This window comes from Myotis lucifugus, unplaced genomic scaffold (assembly GCF_000147115.1).
Source record: "Myotis lucifugus unplaced genomic scaffold, Myoluc2.0 scaffold_138, whole genome shotgun sequence".
Lineage (NCBI taxonomy): Eukaryota > Metazoa > Chordata > Mammalia > Chiroptera > Vespertilionidae > Myotis > Myotis lucifugus.
Genome location: NW_005871186.1, coordinates 148589 through 168447, shown reverse-complemented (window position 1 = coordinate 168447; position 19859 = coordinate 148589). Strand labels below are relative to the sequence as shown.

General features: G+C 45.2%; 1 pseudogene; it reads left to right on the top strand.

Annotated features, from left to right (window-relative positions):
* The first annotated feature begins 403 nt into the window (after positions 1 to 403).
* On the top strand, positions 404 to 1586 carry LOC102435653 (annotated as a pseudogene).
* The last annotated feature ends 18273 nt before the right edge of the window (positions 1587 to 19859 follow it).

Genomic DNA, 19859 nt, shown 5'->3' with positions numbered 1-19859 from the left:
TGTACTATTTGGACCAATCAGTTATGAAAATTTAGATTCCTCATTTGCATAACAATGGACCAAACTGGGAACCAGGCTGGGAACTTTCTCCATAAAAGACAAACTTTTAGCATCCAACAGAGGCTGCATTTCCCTGTTTGCAAACTACTCGCCTGAATAAAACTTCCCCTCTTTCACACCTCACATTGGGAATTTCTACTAACAGGGACCTTGCATTCTCCCATTTGCCTGCTCAATAAGCACCTACTGACAGTCTTTGCAGAGTTCCCACAGTTTCCTGCTCCAACAGTGCTTGGATGGAACCCATACGAGACCCCAACTCCAGCCTGCTGCTCAGAGCCAGCCCTCCACCACCTCCTCACAGTGCCCTTGGACCACCCCAAAACTCCCACTGATACCCACCATGATAACCTAGTCTCCCTCACAGGTGCCCCAGAACTACCACTCGAACTCAGAGGCCACCATTAACTGCCAGGTCAACCTGGCACTCTATGCCTCCTATATCTACCTGTTCATGTCGTACTACTTTGACCGAGATGACGTGGCTTTGAATCACTTTGTTGTGGGAAACTGTTTATTGCCTTCACTATCTGATAAGTGTAGACAGAGAACCCCCTGAAGGCTGGGTGTCTTTGAAGCCCTAGCAAAGGTCGGAGCTAGGCGCCACCTCTGTTTGTCCAGACCAGCCGTGGGCAAACTACGGCCCCGCAGGCCGGATTCAGCCCATTTGAAATGAATAAAACTAAAAAAAAAAAAGACCGTACCCTTTTATGTAATGATGTTTACTTTGAATTTATATTAGTTCACACAAACACTCCATCCATGCTTTTGTTCCGGCCCTCCGGTCCAGTTTAAGAACCCATTGTGGCCCTCGAGTCAAAAAGTTTGCCCACCCCTGGTCCAGACAGTGGTAGCTGAAACTACTCCCCCATTTATTATGTAAATCCTTGCTGATGGGCTAGTCTGCCTGTTAATGGGGGGTCGCCTGCCTAAGGGCTATGCTATGGATGCATCCCAGATCAATAAAAGCTTGGTGAGGCCTAAGCACGGGTGGAAGTCCTTCCCCTTGAGTTGGACTTGCCCGTCTGGTCCCCGAATATTTCCAAATTATCTCTTGTCTTTTCATTTTCATTTGTGTGCGGCTCCGCTTCCAGTTCCTGAACCCTCATCCACGCGGGACGTGGAAGGAAACACTCAACACTTTGTCAAATATTTTCTTCACCAGTCTCATAAGGAGAAAGAACATGCTGAGAAACTGATGAAACCAATGAGGTGGCCAAATAACCCTTTAGGATTTGAAGAAACCTGACTGTGATGACTGGGAGGAAGGGCTGAATGCAATGGAGTGTGCGTTACACCTGGGAAAAGCGTGAACCAGTCACCACCAGAATCATACAAACCAGCCACTGACAAAGACAACCCTCATTTGTGTGACTTAATTGAGACTCATTATCTGAATGAGGTGAAATCTATCAAAGACTTGGGTGACCATGTAACCAACTTGTGCCAGATGGAGGCCCCCGAAATCTGACATGGTGCGGTATCTCTTTGACAAGCACACGCTGAGAGACAGTGATGAGAGCTAAACCTTATGCTGGCTTCCCATACCCACTGGGCTGACTTCCCTGGTCACCAAGGCAGTGAAATCAAGTTGGGGTTGCCTTTACCTTCTCTATAAGTTGTGTCAAACAATCTACTTTTGTTCTTTCATTTATATCATTCCTTCAAATAAAGTAATTTGGTAACCCCCTCCCCCCCCCTCAAAAAAAATAAGCACCTACTGTATGCCAAGCACACTGCTGGGCACCAGGGTCCAATTAGGGCTTATATACCCTGAGACTTCTGACTGTTTTGCCACCCTGACTGTCCCTGGGTGTACCACCCAGGCCTCCTCATGGCCCAGCAACTGGAGGGGTAATGTCTGGCACATCGCAGACACTCCAGAAACTCAGGCCACATCAATGCAGGTCTTGGACCTCCTGGACCTCCCTGGGCTCCCCAGCTGTGTGCCTGGTGCAGGGCTAGTCCTCACAGGGCAGTTTTATCATGTAAAACTGGTAAATGTCAGGTACTATTGGGTGCAGACCACGCACGAGACCTTGAGAGCCACTCTGCAATAGTCTCCTCACTGACAACCCGCAGAGTGAAGTTTGGCCACGAATAAACTCCCTTCCTTTTCTTCCACTGGCTCCGTGACCCAGCCCGCCCTCCCCTCTATTCTGGCTTCTGTATCATAGCCGACTGTGGCCTTAGTGGCAGGTGCCACTTCCCTGGAGCCTGTGACCTTCTCATCAGTTTCATCCTAGGACCTTGACAGAAGCCTGAGACCTTATACCCTATACTGTGCTAAGTACATGAATTACCTCATCTCATCCTACAAAAATCCTATAAAATAGACATTATTAGTATCCTTATTTTATAGTTGTGGAAACTGAGGGTCATCGTGTTTTCGTAAATTAAGAAGTGATGGGATCAGGATCTGAATCTAGGGTTGTCTATGCTAAACCATCCCTCTTAATTCCCTCTTAATTTCTACACTTCCCTGCCCTGCAGTTGTATTTGAGAGAGGCCTCCGTCAAAGGCATGATGTCCTCCTGCACCAAAGGGAGGAATGTTTGCTCATCAGAGAAGGAAATGGCCCCTGGTTAGTGGGCGGGGGCATCTGTGGATGTTACGTTGGGTGAAGATATTCTACTGTTGACTTAGAACATAAGCATCAGTCCTGGAGACCCCGCCCTGTGGGAACACAGTGAGATGTCTCATCTTAAGTTCTTCCTGGTGTAAGTCCCTTGGGGAAGGTATGTGGTTCAGGGCCTGCAAAGCAGAGCTGCTGTGGGGTCCCAGGCTATGGAGGAGAGACCCTGACTCTCTTAGTCTGGATTTTTAAAGGTCTTGGTGTCTACAGGGGTGCTCCCAAATCAGGAAGAGGCAGGTCAGAGAGCAAGTCCCTGGGATCAATTAGTCCCCCAGAGAACAAGTGTCATCTGATATACCAGTAGGTCACACTCCACTCTGTTCATTTTCCTGTGTCATCTCTGTCTGAACAGCCTTGTTATAGCCCCTATGAGGAAGGACTTTAAAAGATTGCATTTTTTAAGATAATATTTTAAAATAAGCTTTAAAAATAAATAAGCTTTTTAAAAGAATAGTTTTATATTTGCAGAAAAGTTGCAAAGATAAGTATAGAGGATTCTTGTACACCCCTCCTTTGTTCCTCTATTGTAACATCTTATATTTGTCACAAATGATGAACCAATATTGATACATTATTATTACCTAACTCAAGTCCATCCTTCATTTGGGTTTCTTTAGCTTTTACTTAATGTCCTTTTTCTGTCCCAGGTACCACATCACATGAATCATCATGCCTCCCTACCCCCTTTCTAGTCTGGGACAGTTGCTCAAACCCTCCTTGTTTTTGATGACCTTTGCAGTTTTGAGGAATATTGGTCAGACAGTTTGTAGACTATCTCTTAGTTTTTTGTTTTTTTCTTCTGGTGTTTTCCGCATGATTAGATGGGATTTATGAGGTCTTGGGAGTAAGATCACACAGGTATAGTGACATTCTCGTCACCTCAGATCTAAAGCACATAAGATCAACATGACTTACGGTTAATGCTAACCTTGATCACATGGCTCAGGTTGTGTTTGACAGGTTTCTCCAGTGCTAAGTTCCGAAGAGGATGCATTGTGTGTCGTACCAACCCAAGTCACCACGATGGGAGGGGCAGCAGCTCTGGAAGTCTGTCTGCATGGTGGTCAGAATAGTAACCAGTGAGAGGCACCCACAATGTGCAAGGTGAATCTCAGAAGGTAGCCCCTCTCAGCTTCGAAGATTTTGGGCTCAACCCAGCTTCAGCAGGGAGCAGGTCTCATTCATCTCAGTGTCCCCGATACTCGCACTAGGCTATCTGCTGAAATCATTGCACTTTTTCTTTAGCGGATGCAATTTATTTTATTGAGGTGAAATGCACTGAACATAAAATTAACCATCTTAAAATGCACAATTCAGTGGCATTTACACATTCACAGTGTTGTTCAACCACTCCTTTTATCTAGCTTCAAAATATTATCATCATTCCAAAAGAAAGCTCCATATCTGTTAAGCAGTCATTCACTATTCCCCTCTCCCCTTGGGCCCTGTACCTATTCTAGATATTTCATATAAATGAAATCATATGTGACCTTTTGTGTCTGACTCCTTTTACATAGAATACGGTTTTCAAGGTTCATCTGTGTTGTAGCGTGTATCAGAAAGTCATTCCTTTGTAAAAAAATATATATATATTTTTTAATTGATTTCTGAGAGAAAGGGAGAGGGAGAGATAGAAACATCAATGACGAGAGAGAATCATCGATTGGCTGCCTCCTGCACGCTCCCTACTGGGATCAAGCCTGCAACCCTGACCAGGAATCGAACCATGACCTCCTGGTTCATGGGTCAATGCTCAACCACTGAGCCACGCCACCAGGTAGAACTTCATTCCTTTTTATGGCTGAGTAATATCCCAATATCCACACTTTGTTTCTTTTTTTAAAGATTTTTGTATTTATATATATATATATATATATATATATAGAGAGAGAGAGAGAGAGAGAGAGAGAGAGAGAGAGAATATTAATCGGCTGCCTCTTGCATGCCCCCCAATGGGGACCAAGCCCGAACCCTGGGCATGTGCCCTGACTGGGAATCAAACGGGCAACCTTTCAGTGCACAGGACAATGCCCAACCAACTGAGCCACACCCACCAGGGCAAACCACACTTTGTGTAACCATTCATACATTGATGGACATTTGGGTAGTTTCCACCTTTGAGCTATTGTGAATAGTGTTGCTACGAATAATCACATATATAATGTATTTGTTTTAGTACCTGTTTTCAATTCTTTTGTGTGTATACCTGTGCATGATTGGATGTTTTAAGAAGGTGTTTTCCTCAGAGGTATTTAGGAAGCTGATCAAACTTATGCAGGGGTTCTGGGTAAGGGAATTTCTGTCTTGGGCCCAGTTCAGGTTACCATCTTACCAATAGGTTGTATAAAGACACGACACACATGTATCAAATTCACCCATGATAAGAAGCCAAGAGGGAGAGCTAAAAACCATAATGCAAATATATAAAGAGAGCAAAGTATCAAGTCTTACATTAGATTTCTTCAAATGATTGTTCAAGCACAGCATGTGGGAGAACTGGTTTACCAACAATTATGCAAAAAGAAGCTCAGAGTTTGAGCTGACCACAATCTCTACATGAGCCAAGTCAATGTTGGCTGCATGAACAGAGGCATAGCATCCAGTGCAGAGAGGGTGATTGCTCCGCTCTGTTCCACACTCTGCCTGCCCACCTGGAGTCTGGGGACTCTCTGGCATGCTGGATATACTCTGGGTCAAGAGAAAGTGACCGCACTACAGAGCCCTGGACTCCAGGTCATGTGACAAGTGGGCAGAGGACTCAAGTGTGGGCAGGACGGCTGCAGCAGGGCCTGTGTTGCTCATGGTTGGCAGGACTGGCCCCAGGGGAAGAAGGCTTTTTTCAAGGTGGGATCTCCTTCCTTGTAGGTTTGGGTGTATGGAATGAACAGGGGAAAGTGTCAGAAGGGCATTGAGCGAGCCCAGGTGACTCTGGGGGTCAGGTAAGTGCCCTCGGATTTTTCAATATTGAGGAACACAGTCTGAGGGGCAGAGAAGGACAAAGAGAATGAACCTTGTAGCGTTGTTTTTGTCTCCTCCTTCCCCTTTCCCTTCCCCTTCTTCTTCGCCTCTTCAGCTATTCTTCTCCTCTTCCTCCCTCATCCCTTCCTCCAGATTGTCACCCAGCACCATTCTATCCTGGGAAGAGGCAGCCAAATCCCAACACAGGTTAAGGATTTTCATTAGAATAATGGGCTGAAATCAACAGGGTAGGTTGATTAACTGGATAAGTTTTAAAAACCCAGGAAAATGCTTATGCTGTTATGGTAAATGTAAATGAAAAAAAAAGTGGAGTATGCAATTATATATCTATATAAAGTAAAATGCATAGAAAACTCTAGTATAACATACACCAAAATCTTAACAGCAGTTATCTGTGTGGATCCGGACTGTCAGAATTTTTTATTTTGTGTTTTCTTTTTTTTCTGTTTTTTTCATAATGTCTGTAATGTAGAGGCATTATTTCTACAGTCGGGGCTGGGGGCGGGGACAGGAAGCTTTCTTGTGAATGAATTTAATCGGAGTAGTTGTGGGGTGCAGTTTTCACATGTCCACTTCCTTCCCAGCTCTGTGTGCAACCCCCCCCCCCCATCTTGTTCCCACTCTCAGTGGTTCTTCTGGTCCCCTGGACCTCCCCTACACACAGCCCTGTTCCCAGCAGGCACTTGGGAAACTTTAGCAAACACATGACGTTTGCTTGAAGAGCCATACAAATCAATGACTCTAGAGTAGGAAGCAGAGCCCTAGCTCACTCCCAGGTAGAAAAGACCTGAGGGGTGAGGAGACCACAAGTTGGGTGCAGCCAATGGTGCTGGGCCACGGCCAGGGTGAGCGGGCCTCTCCTCTCCCCATGTCGCTGCAGGTGGCTAGCCGCCTAGATGCACCTGCGCTGGCAGGAAACACAGGCTGCCAGTGTGGGGGTTCTGAGGAGCCAGGGGCGGTGTGGGCAGCTCACGTGGTCTCCAGACATCACCATGTGGGAGCCCAGACTCACTGAGCACCTCCCTCGTGCTGCCCTCGGCTGACCCTCGACACACATTCATTTAGTCCACACACCAAACCCACCAGTTTGGCGTCATTACCCATTTTTAAAAAAATATGTTTTTATTGATTTTAGAGAGAGAGGAAGGGAAAGGGATAGAGGCATAGAAACATCGATGAACATCAGTAGGCTCCCTCCTGCAGGGGATGGAGCCTGCAACCGGGCATGTGCCCTGACCGGGAATCTAACCGGGTGACCTCTTGGTGCATGGGTTGATGCTCAAACACTGAGCCACGCCGGCCGGGCATCATTACCCGTGTCAACTATAAGAAAGCTGAAGCTCAGAGAGATTAAGCACCAGTCGCCTAGCTGGTACACCACGGAGGTGCTCTTAACCACTATTGCATACCACCTCAAAGGAGTCCGCAACACTTCAGCGTTCTGCTTGGTAAATGGCCTATTTTTCTGTCCTTGAATTTAATGTGGTCCCACTGATGGTTTGGTTATTGCATGTGATGACACTTTAACTGTGGCCTTGGAGAAAGAACCTCTTGCTCACTTCCTCATCTCTCAAAGATGGCAGAATGCTGGAGGTGACAGCTGCAGAGACCCCCTCCCTCCCACCCCCAAACCGCGGCTCTAGTGGGTTGTTCTGGGCCCTGGAGGCAGGTGGCGTCTCTGTGGCCTTGAAGATAGAGAGGGTGCTCCCTCCCCCTACCCCGCCAGAAAGTCACATAGGCAGGTCTCAGGTCCCAGGTTGGGTGAGTTCCTGTTGCCAAGGGCATTGTGATTAGAGCCTGGACAGAACAATTGGAACTCCACAGAAGGGCAGTTAAAGGTCACGCCCAGGGAGGGCCTTCCTACCCTTCAGATTCTAAGATTCTACACTTCCAAGACTCAGATATTGATGGGGGTAGTGGCGGGACAGCGGGATGGTGCCTTCTCCCACTTGGTCTGATGCTTTCAGAGCCTCAGCTCATGAACGCAGGGTTGTAACCAAGGGCGTCCTTACCACATGCCAAGAATGGGGCTTGTGTTTGTGTGGCTCTTGGTGGACCTTCTCCTGAGGGTGGGAGAAAGTAGCCCCTGCGGGCCCAGGCGCAGCTCTCTCTGAACTAACTCTAGAAAGATTTACTGCTATGTGCTGGGGAGAAGGGTTGCCTGGGCTGGGTGCTGGGGATGCAGAAGGGGGATCACCCAGTCCCAGACCGTACATAGAGGCAGACAGACCCAGAGCCAGGGGCTTGATGCTAAGGCAGAGGGACATATAAGGCAAGCAGGAGCCAGAGGAAGGACCCCTAACTTCGCAGAGCTGGTTCTTTCCTCCCTCCGGTTCCAGGAAGGCCTCCAATAACCTGTGAGGCCCACACTGTGGCCTCAGAATAGCCAGGGGTATGCTGAGTCTGCCTGCTGCCCAGGCCCCAGGTACACCGAGTCATGGCAGCCCAGCTCTAGTTGCTGGCCCTTGGGAGAGAGTCACGGCCGTCTCATGTGGCCCGTTGGGTAACTGAGAAGAAGCTAACGGTTTGTGGGTATTGAGTAACTGCTGGGCTTCCTGAAACTTCAAGTTTCTTTTTGGACCACTCCCCATCTTCCTCTTTCAGAATCAGGTGGGGGCTTCCCATTTATTTACGCATTCGCTAGTCACTTGCTTACCACCTCCCCTGCTCCTGCCTGTCCAGCTTGGGGGATTCAGAGTGACATCCATGGGGTCCTGCCCTCCTGGGTTTCCTGGCTCAGATAATGCCACCACCATCTACTCCTGCAACCACGGCAGAAATCTTGGCATCAGACTCCTCCCTCACACCCCCTCACATTCTCCCTTCTGTTTTTCTGTACTTCCCCTGTCGCATCATTTATCATCTTTTATCATAAAAACTCCAATTGTCCATCTTCCCCTTCTAAACTCAGTGAAGGCAGGGGCTGTATATATGTCTCGTTTCCTACTGTATTCCTGGCACCTGGCGTAGTGTCTGCCACTTAGTAGATGTTCATTAAACACTGTATGAATTGGTAAGTCCCTTTAATTTCATTTCCTTAATAATTCCTGGAGCCATGCCCTCCTCCCCTTCCCTTTGCTCAGATTTCATCCTTCACCCTGACCGAGCTGCCTGCTTCATTTCCCCTGTTCAATTTATTGTCCACACTACAGCCAGAGTGCTAATTCCAAAGTGCCCGTCCACTCTAGTCACAACCCCTCCAGACACCCCATCACTTACAGGAACAAGGCGACATTTCGGGGATCAAGAAGGAAATGATAGCAGATATGACTAAACAGCCCACCGTAAAAATCATCAGGACAATATGCAAAAATACAAAAACTTGCGGTGATACTATATAAACTAAAGATAAGAGAAGGTCATGAGGCAAAGTGCCAGGAGAAATTGCACTAACTAGATGGTACAAGGGAAGAGATTGAGAAACACATTCTTGGATGACGCACCACCTGCTCCTCCCTCTGGAACAGAACAGTATGTGTCATCCTGTCATTCACTGACCATGTGCTCGCCCCCCTTTACTACAAGCCCCTTAAGGAAAGAGACCATATTTAATTGATCTTGGTGTCTCTGGCACCTAGCACAGGACTTGGCATATACAGGCACTCAGTAAATATTTGTTGAATGAATGAATCAGAGGATTTAATGAATGAAAAGCTAAGGGTTCCAAAATAGATAAAACAGAGTAATCCCCACTGCCTAGTCGTCTCTCAGGGACCCAGGGCAGTACTCACTAGGAGGACCTTTGGCCATACCCCAAGAACACAGGATTGTCTTCCAAGCCAGCGTGGTTGAGGCATGGATCCTGGGGCCAAAAAGCCTAGATAGAGTACTGGTTCCAGAAGGTGTTAGCTGTGTGAGCTTGGGCAAGTAACCTAGCCTCTCTATACCTCACCTTTGGCATCTGGAAATAGTAAAGTTGTTATGAGAACCAAATTTACATGTGTGTGTAAGTTTAGTGCAGAATAGTTTATATATATATATATATATATATATATATATATATACATTCACAAATACATATATAAAAATAAATTTACATATATACTATACTATATATACTGTATATACTATATATACTATGTAGCATCGTTTAGATATATACATAGAGAGACAGACAACATATAGAGCTGTTTAAGTGTCAGCTGTTACTGAAGATGATGGAGATAATTCCCTAATCCATCCCATCAGCTTTTCTTTTCCTGTGTCTACACCAGTGATGGCGAACCTATGACACGCGTGTCACAGGTGACACACGAACTCATTTTTTGGTTGATTTTTCTTTGTTAAATGGCATTTAAATATATAAAATAAATATCAAAAATATAAGTCTTTGTTTTACTATGGTTGCAAATATCAAAAAATTTCTATATGTGACACGGCACCAGAGTTAAGTTAGGGTTTTTCAAAATGCTGACACGCCGAGCTCAAAATGTTCGCCATCACTGGTCTACACCATCTGTCTAGTGGTGGAATTGAGAGTTCTACCATTACTAAGCAATGCCTCATAAAGTTGAGAGGGTCAGGAGGTGATGCCTGGTTTGGCTTTATTTCTGCGTGGTTGAGAGAGTGAACAAAACAATCAACAGGGTACCTGTGAAAAGATCCTACCCACAAGGAGGAAGAAAATTGTTCTGGAGATTCAGATGAAGAGCTTATTTCTGAAATGATCTTTTTTAAGAAACAGAATAAAACTCAAAATCATCAATTTGGTATTCCTTAAGACAAGCATGTCCCCCAGGAAGCTTTGGTGTAGTGGTTATTTGCTGGGTGCTTCCCAAATGGACAAAAAATGTGAATAGAAATGGAAATGCCAATCGCTCTCAAACACGGGAAAGGATGCTTCATCTCACTCATAAGAGAAATGCAAACCAAAATACAGCAAGACATGATGTTTCAATGATCAGAAATCCAAGAGTTTGATATCACAGGGCTGTGAAGCTCTTGTGAAATCCATTGTGGGGATTTTAAATCCCTGTGGGGATTTTACTTTGAACCTGCCCCCTTTCAGCAATGTTGTTTAACTGTGATTTCCTCCAGTCAACTGCAGAGGTGGCCCTGACGGGCTGAAGTCTGCTAAATTTCTCACCATCGGAGGAGATCATAAAACATTATTGGGCAAGCCACGTAGCACTCTGAGCTGTGTTTCCTCATCTGTAACATGCCACAATAGTAGAGACTCAGGGAAAGCAGCCAGCTCAGTGTCTATTCAAAAAGTGTCACCTTTTCTTGACTTTGGTAATTGGATACCTATCAATTAAAATATATGTGCTTGACCTAATCTAAAGGTTTATGGAACCACAGACTAGAGTTCTACTTTCTTAATCATTACAGAAGATAAAAACAAGAAAAATCTAAACTGGATAGCAAAGAACAAAAAACCTATTTGAAAAAATAATGACAGAAAACTTCCCTTTCCTGGTGAAAGAAATAGACATACAAGTTCAGGAAGCGCAGAGAGTCCCAAACAAGAGAAACCCAAAAGTCCCACACCAAGACACATCAAAATTAAAATGGCAAAGATTAAAGACAAAGAGAGAATCTTAAAAGCAGCAAGAGAAAAGCCGTTAGTTGACTATCAGGGAGCGCCCATATAACTGTCACCTGATTTCTCAACAGAAACTTTGCAAGCTGGAAGGGAATGGCAAGAAATATTCAAAGTGATGAATAGCAAGGACCTACAACTGGAAATAGTAACAGCACCCAGCAAAGATATCACTTAGAATTGAAGGTCAGATAAAGAGCTTCACAAACAAGAAAGAGCTAAAGGAGTTCATTACCACCAAACGAAGATTACAATAAATGTTAAAGGGTCTTCTTTAAAAAGAAGAGCCCTAGCCAGTTTGGCTCATTGGATAGAGTATCAGCCCACGAACTGAAGGGTCCCGGGTTCGATTCCAGTCAAGGGCACATTCCTTGGTTGCAGGCTTGATCCCCAGCCCCAGTGGGGGCACCTGCAAAAGGCAACCAATTGATGTGTCTCTCTCTCACATTGATGTTTCTCTCTCTGTCTCTCCCCCTTCCTTCCACTCTCTCTCTCTTAAAAAAAAATCAATGGAAAAATATCCTCAGGTGAGGATTAACAAACAAAACAAAGAAAGAAAGAAATTAAAAGATAAAACATATGAACAATAAAAGCAATAAATACATACCTATCAACTATTGAATCTAAAAATCAAAATAAACAAACAAGGAATCTAATGAACAAAATGAACTGATGAATAAAATAGAACTAGAGGCATGGAAACATGGAATAGACTGAAGAATCTCAGAGGGAAGTGGGGAGAGGAGGCGGGAAGAGGTTAATCAAAGAACTTATATTCAACCCTGGCGAGTTTGGCTCAGTGGATAGAGCGTCAGCCTGCAGACTGAGAAGTCTCAGGTTCAATTCCAGTCAGAGGCACATGCCTGGGTTGTGGGCTCGGTCCCCAGTGGGGGGCGTGCAGGAGGCAGCTGATCAATGATTCTCTCTCATCATTGATGTTTCTGTCTCTCTCTTCCTCTCCCTTCCTCTCTGAAATCAATAAAAAAAATATATTTAAAAAATAACTTCTATTCATATATGCATAACTTATGGACACAGACAATAGGGTGATGAAAGCCTGGGGTTGGGGGGATCCCAGTGGAGGGGACAATGGGGGCGGGGGAGAAGACATCTGTAATACTCTCAACAATAAAGATTAAATACATACATACATACTAAAAAACAACAACAAGGAAGCATAAAGACAAAGAAGTAAAATGAGACTACATCACGTATTAAACAGTTAACAAATAAATTAAGCTATGTTATTGTCAAACAAACTAAAAAAAGAGTCTGGAGGCTTTGGCTAGAAATAAAGGATAAAGATTTAGTCAAGGGTTGTAAGGTAGGCAAACTGGAAACGCAACTAGGCAATATCTAAAAGTGTTCTGAAGAAAGAAGAGCTGAGGGTTCTTATAGTAGAATCAGTCCTACATTCTTAGCTCTGGATTGGTCTGAGATGGTCATCCTCTAGATATAGTGGTATGGATAATCAACTTTCTTTTCTTACCCCTTCAGGGAGTAACTAGAGAGTTATCTAGATATACTAAGATATTCAGGCATTGACACAAGATTGGAAAGTTCAAAAGTTTAAGTTCTTAGGCTAGTTAAAACTAAGAATAGAATCTTTCCTCATACCTCAGCCTACTTGATTTAGTAATTTAGCGGCTTGACTATAACGACTCCATTTTATTTCTGCACTCTATTCCTCTCTATTGAAGGCAACAATTCTCACATTTTCAGGTTGAAAAACAAAATTCAACTAGACTATATGCTGCTTACAAGAAATACTTAAAAATAACACAGACTGTCTAAATGTGTTAAAGATGTACATGTAAAAATTGAGATGTAATAATATTAAAAGAAAACATAGGGAAGGGATCTTGGAGTAGTAAAGACCTAAATCCAGAAGCCATAAGAAAAAGGATTGATAAATTCACTGCTGAAAAATAAAAACTCTACATTAAAAAAAAAAGAAGAAAAAAAAAAGAAGAAGAAAAGGTTGGCCCTAGCCGGGTAGCTCAGTTGGTTAGAGCATCATTTCTCCCAACGCGCTAAGGTTGTGGGTTCCATCTCCGGTCAGGGCACATACAAGAAGCAACCAATGAATGCATAGTAGAATCTATCTATCTATCTCTCAATTAAATTTAAAAAAAACAAGGAATGTCAAAATAAAAATGATAAATTGGGAAAAATAATTTTTAATTTTTAATTCAGGTAACATACAGAGGAATAATCCAAAATATTAAAAGGTAAAAGGAATCAGTAAGCCCCATGACCTAATAGAAAAATGGCCAAAGGATATAATAGAAAAGGAAATGCAATGAATCTCAAATGGCTCTTCTGTTATGAAAAGATGCACTCAAATTATGAGAAATACAAATTCAAACTACACTCAGATATGATTTTTCACCTATCAGATTGGCAAAATTCCAAAAATGTAATCTCACAGGGTTGGGAAGACTGTGGAGAAACAGGTTCTCTCATATTGATGGGAGATAAACTGGTACAACCCCAATAGCAGGCAATTTGGCAGTTGTTATCCAATAAATACACAATCCTTTTGATCTAATAATAATATTTCTCTCCCAGCTGGTGTGGCTCAGTGGTTGAGTGTCAACCTATGAACCAGGAAGTCACAGTTCAGTTCCTGGTCAGGGCACATGCCTAGGTTGCAGGCTTGATCCCCAGTGTGAAGCATGCAGGATCATTGATGTTTCTGTCTCTCTCTCCCACTCCCTTCCTTTCTGAAATCAATAAAAATATATATTTTTAAAAAGAATAATGTTTCTGTGATATTTCCTACATGGACAAAAAGTATCTACATGGCACTCATTGTAGCATTATTTATACTAGCAAAATTGGCAACAACCCAAATGTTCACCAATAGAGGACAGGTTAAGTATATTATAGCACATCTGTGCAATGGGATACTATCCAGCCCCTAAAAAGAATGAGGAAGCTTCCAACATACCAATTTATAAAAATCCCCAAGATACAATTAGGTCATAAAGTGCAAGGTCATATGTATGGTATGCTACATTTTTGTGTTTAAAAAAAACAAAGTAGAAATATGTGTATTTGCACAAAGAAATTCAAGATATACAAGGAACTAAAAAAAAACTACCTTCCAGCTTAGGATGTGAAGGGAGGGGTGGGAACTGGGTAGAGAAATGGAGAGAGATTTTTCTCTGTATATCCTTCTTTGCTAATATTTTTAATTTTTGAAACATGTAAATATATAACTTATTCAAATATTTAAATAAAAACATTAAATGACAAAGAAAAATTTACATAAAAACAGACAAAGCTATCTATACAAATAAAAGGGTAATATGTTAATTAGACCAGATGTCCTTCCAGACAAAGCCATGGTGGTGGGGCCAAGGCAGAGGCAGTTAGGGGTAATCAGGACAGTAGCAGAGAGCAGTTAGGGGGATCAGGCCGGCAGACAGGTGAGCGGTTAGGAGCCAGAGGTCCTGGATTGCGAGAGGGATGTCCGACTGCCAGTTTAGGCCCTATCTCGCAGGGATGGGGCCTAAACGGGCAGTCAGACATCCCCTGAGGGGTCCCAGATTAGAGAGGGTGCAGGCCGGGCTGAGGGACACCCCCTCCCATGCACGAATTTTGTGCACCAGGCCTCTAGTATTAAATAAGTGCAAAGTAGGAGATGGTAATAGTGATATAAGAAATAATAAAAATTGTGGCTAAGAGCATGAAATGAAACAAAAGGGGGATCAGTACGTTGGCCCATGAACCAGGAGGTCACGGTTCGATTCCTGGTCAGGGCACATGCCTGGGTTTCAGGCTTGAATCCCAGTACAGTGCATGTAGGAGGAGCTGATCAACGATTCTAATCTCTCCCTCTCCCTTCCTCTCTGAAATAAATAAAGATACATTTAAAAAATAAAATAAAGTAGCCAGACGTTTCTGAGCAGAATGGTGAGGTTGGGACTGTAAATGGTCAGTGTTACCAGAAAGGGGTCCTGGCCCTGAAAGGGGCCTGCCGAGGGCCAGCTGGTAGTGTGTGGGCTCTTGACTTCATGCAGGACAAACTTCACAACATGAGTCCAGGTGAATCTTTGAGGAAATTCATTAAAGCTGGGGACAGTGAAACAAGAAAGGGCTGGGGAAGTGAGCCTAGGCGGGACTGCTTTGGCTCACTAAGAAGTCAGAGAAAACCAGGAACTGGGGACAGGTTCAGGACAAACTGCTGCTGCCCATTGCTGCCCTGGTTGCAAGTCTCGTGGGGTCCCTTGGAGTTTGGGAGATGCACCTCTGTGGGGGGAGGAGGGGGGAGGGGGGCATGCTCCTGGGGGGGAGGGCGGTCGCTGGTCCTTTGTCTTGAGGCTTGTATCTGTTGCAGGCAGGAATCTTAGGGGAGGTCTCAGGGGAGGGTTTCAACAGAATACCCATCAGTTTTCTAGGTGTGGTCTTCAGGGTTGTGGTCTTCACTGGTTGGTCAGAGTCAGGGCAGGGGGTCCTCAGTCATTGCAGCCGGTCCTGGTGTTGCCCACCTGGTTTTGTTGCTTTTCTGGGTCTGGAGCTGAAATACAGCTGAGGCCTAGATGTTGCTTCTAAGGAGGTGGCCTTCTGTATCTGCTGGAAATTGCTCTCAGTTTGGTCAGCTCTCTGCCTCAGCTTCCCTAGTCCACTTGTCCTGGCTCACTGGCCTGTCTCAGTCAGCTGCCTGAGCCCCACACTCACTGAGGTGGGGGAAAGAGGGGTGGTTAGGGGCATGAGGGGGCATTCCTTAAGCTGGCGGGCTCCTAGGAGGAGCTGGAGAGAAGGCGGTGTGGACAGTGCTGGCTCTGGAGGCCTGGGGCTGGGGTGAGGGGTACAGCCCTGAGTCCGTTCCTCCTCCTCAACCCATTTCCTACTTCCTGCGTGCCATCTCCTCACCCCCATCACAACCAGGGAGGGACTGAGAGGCAGCTCCTGGCACCTCCCAGTCACCACGGGCTTTTCTATCCACCCTCCGGCCCGGCCCCCGCAGGGGCCTCTGTGGTCAGGGCTTTGTGTCCGCACAGTGGCCCTCTTTGTGCTGAGCAGCATTCCCCCCACCCCACCCACACACACCTCCCTCCTGCCCTTCACTCGTTCTCTCTCTTTCTTTTGCCTGTGTTACAAAAAAAAACACACCATAAACAAGGGACAGGACTCTAGTCTTGGTTTCCCTCATGGAGTCTCTGAGCAAGTCATTTTGCTTCTCTGAGCTGTAGTTTTAAGTCTGTGAAAAGGAGCTGTGCGAGAAAGCAAACTCCTGGAAAGACTTGCTCTGCTACCCAATACTGGGAACTAAATAACAAATGACATCCATGGGGACCCCTACCTAACTCTCAGGCTGTCCACTGGACCTCCTGCTTACATCTCCAACCTTACCTTCACCACTGCCTGGCCAGATGGTCATCATTCTCCCAGTTGACAGGTGAGGTAACCAAGGCCTGAGAACAGGGCTGGCTTCATGGGTGTGAGTATGGCTTGTACAGTAACACAGGGCCCCACACGTTGAAGGCCCTGCACTTGATTCAATGCTCTGCTATCCAGTCTTGAAATTCTTATTAGTTTTTGAACAAGGGACCAATATTTTCATTCTACCCTGGGTCCCACAAAGTCTGCGGCTGGCCCCGCTGATGGAAAGGTGGGGCAGAGGCTTTTGCGGGCCTGGATCAGGCTTCTTGCCTCAAGGCTGCTTCCCCTGGGTGCTGTGTTCCGGCATCTGAGAGTCAGAGCTTCCAGGCTGCGTTTGGCATCAGAGGCTGGGCCCCTCCCTGGGAAACCTGAGGAGCACAGTTCCCGGTCGGTGAGGGAGGCAGGATGGTTCAGGCCTCCAGAGAGCAAGCAAGACAAGGCTGTTGGAGCCGGCCCAGCCCTATGTAACTGGAACCCCATGCGGTTCCAACACCATGTCTCAGTCATCACTCCGGGAACTCAGCAGGGCCTTCCTTCCAAGCGGGTTGCAGTTCCAGGGCCCGGAGACCTACCGCAGACTCATGGTGTGACTTGGGATATTAACTCCCCTTTCTGACCGTTAGTTTTCCCATATGTAAAATGGTAGTGACAGCACCTACCTCACAGGGTTCTGATGAAGATGACGAGATACGTTGACATAATGACTAGCTCAAAGACAGTGAACAGAGAACCCAGAAATCGACCCAAGCCATTATGCTCAATTAATATTTGACAAAGGAGCCAAGAGCATACATGGAGTCAAGATAGTCTCTTCAATAAATGCTGTTGGGAAAATTGGATGGATACACGCAAAAAAATGAAACTAGACCACCAACTTATACCATACACAAAAATAAACTCAAAATGGGTAAAGGACTTAAATGTAAGGTGGGAAACCATAAAAATCTTAGAAGAAGCCATAGGCAGCAAAATAGCAGACATTTGTCGTAGCAATATCTTTACCGATACAGCTCCTAGGGCAATGGAAACTAAGGAGAAAATAAACAAGTGGGACTACATCAAAATAAAAACCTTTGCACTGTAAAAGAAACCATCTATAAAACAACAAGAAAGCCCACTGCATGGGAGAACATATTTGGCAATGTTATCTCTGATAACGGTTTAATCTCCAAAATTTATAGGGGACTCATACAACTTAACAAAAGGAAAATAAACAGTCCAATCAAAAAAATGGGCAAAGGACCTAAAGAGACACTTTTCGAAAGAGGGCATACAGAAGACCAAGAGACATATGAAAACATGCTCAATGTCACTAATCATCCAAGAGATGCAAATCAGAACAACAGTGAGGTACCATCTCACACCTGTCAGAATGGCTATCATCAACAAATGACAAGTGCTGGCGAGGATGCGGAGGAAAAGGAACCCTCTTGCACTGCTGGTGGGAATGCAGACTGGTGCAACCACTGTGTAAAACAGTATGGCGTTTCCTCAAAAAACTAAAAATGGAACTCCCATTTGACCCAGTGATCCCACTTCTAGGAATATATCCCAAGAAAACAGAAACACCAATCAGAAAAGATATATGCACCCCTATGTTCACAGCAGCACAATTTACAATAGCTAAGATTTGGAAACAGCCTAAGTGCCCATCAGCAGATGAGTGGATTAAAAAACTGTGCCACATCTACACAATGGAATACTACGTTGCTATAAAAAAGAAGGAATTCTTACCATTTGCAACAGCATAGATGGACCTGGAGAGCATTATGCTAAGCGAAATAAGCCAGTCAGAGAAAGATAAATATCACATGATCTCTCTCATTTGTGGAATATAATGAACAACATAAACTGATGAACAAAAATAGAACCAGAGTCATAGAAGTATCAGACAGACTGTCCAACCTATGAGGGAAGGCGGGGAGTGAGGGGGTAAGAGATCAATCAAAGGACTGTATGCATGCACATGAGCATAACCAATGGACACAGATGGGGGTTGGGGGAGTGAGGGCATGTGCTGGGGGTTGGGGGCAGCTGGGGAGAGGTCAATGGGGTGGGGGTGGGGGGAAGAAGACTTATGTAATACATTAAGCAATAAACAATTTAAATTTTAAAAAATAAAAAATAAATTGTACATTACAGTTAAAAAAAAAAAAGGAGGTGGGATATTAACTCCCCCTTTCTGAACGTTAGTTTTCCCATATATAAAATGGTAGTGACAGCACCTACCTCACAGGGTTCTGATGAAGATGACGAGATACATTGACATAATGACTAGCTCAAAGACAGTGATCAGAGAACCCAGAAATCACTAGATAGAATTCTTAGTCTAGATATTCATGGAGGCTGACCAAGTGGCAAGGACAATGCTAGGTGCTGTGACTATGAACAGCATGGATCCTAGGCCTGTCCTCAAGGAGATCCCATTAGAGCAGCGGTTCTCAATCTGTGGGTCGCGACCCCTTTGGGGGTCGAACGACCCTTTCACAGGGGTCGCCTAAGACCATCGGAAAACACATATATAATTACATATTGTTTTTGTGATTAATCACTATGCTTTAATTATGTTCAATTTGTAACAATGAAATTGGGGGTCACCACAACATGAGGAACTGTATTAAAGGGTCGTAGCATTAGGAAGGTTGAGAACCACTGCATTAGAGGGAGATAGACATCAACAGTGACAATGGGGTAGTAAGTGTTGTGACAAAGGGTCACCTGATGGGGCACCTGGGCTGGGCCTTTAGAGGAACCAGTTGAGGAGCCATGAGAAGGAGCCAAGGCAGAAAAGCATGAAGGGCATTGCAGGCCGACAGAGCAGCAAGTGCCAGGCAGGAGGCCAGTGAAGGCCCAGCACTGCAGCATGGCTGGCTCAGAGGCAGGAGGTGCAGGAGTGAGTGGGGAGGTGTGAGGGCCTGGCCTTTCCGGGCTGCAGAGCTGGGTTTTATTCTTGAGGATGGTGGGCTACCAGACCCCGAGGCGGACAATGGTTTGGGAAGGGCGACAGAGACCCCACCCTGGCCTGTGAAGGAGGGCTTGGAGGTGTCATGTCCCAGCTCAGCGAGGAGGGGATGCCAGGGCCCAGGCTCCACCCCCAGCACAGATTCTCTGAGCAGGGTTTCTCAGGGGGAGATGACACAAGGGCGAGAGAGGGAAGACGAGAAGGCTTAAGAGAGCAAATGCCTCCTCGGGTTGGCGAGACAGGAAGCCTCCTAATGCATGGGAGAAGCGATCCTGGGTGGCCTCTGTACC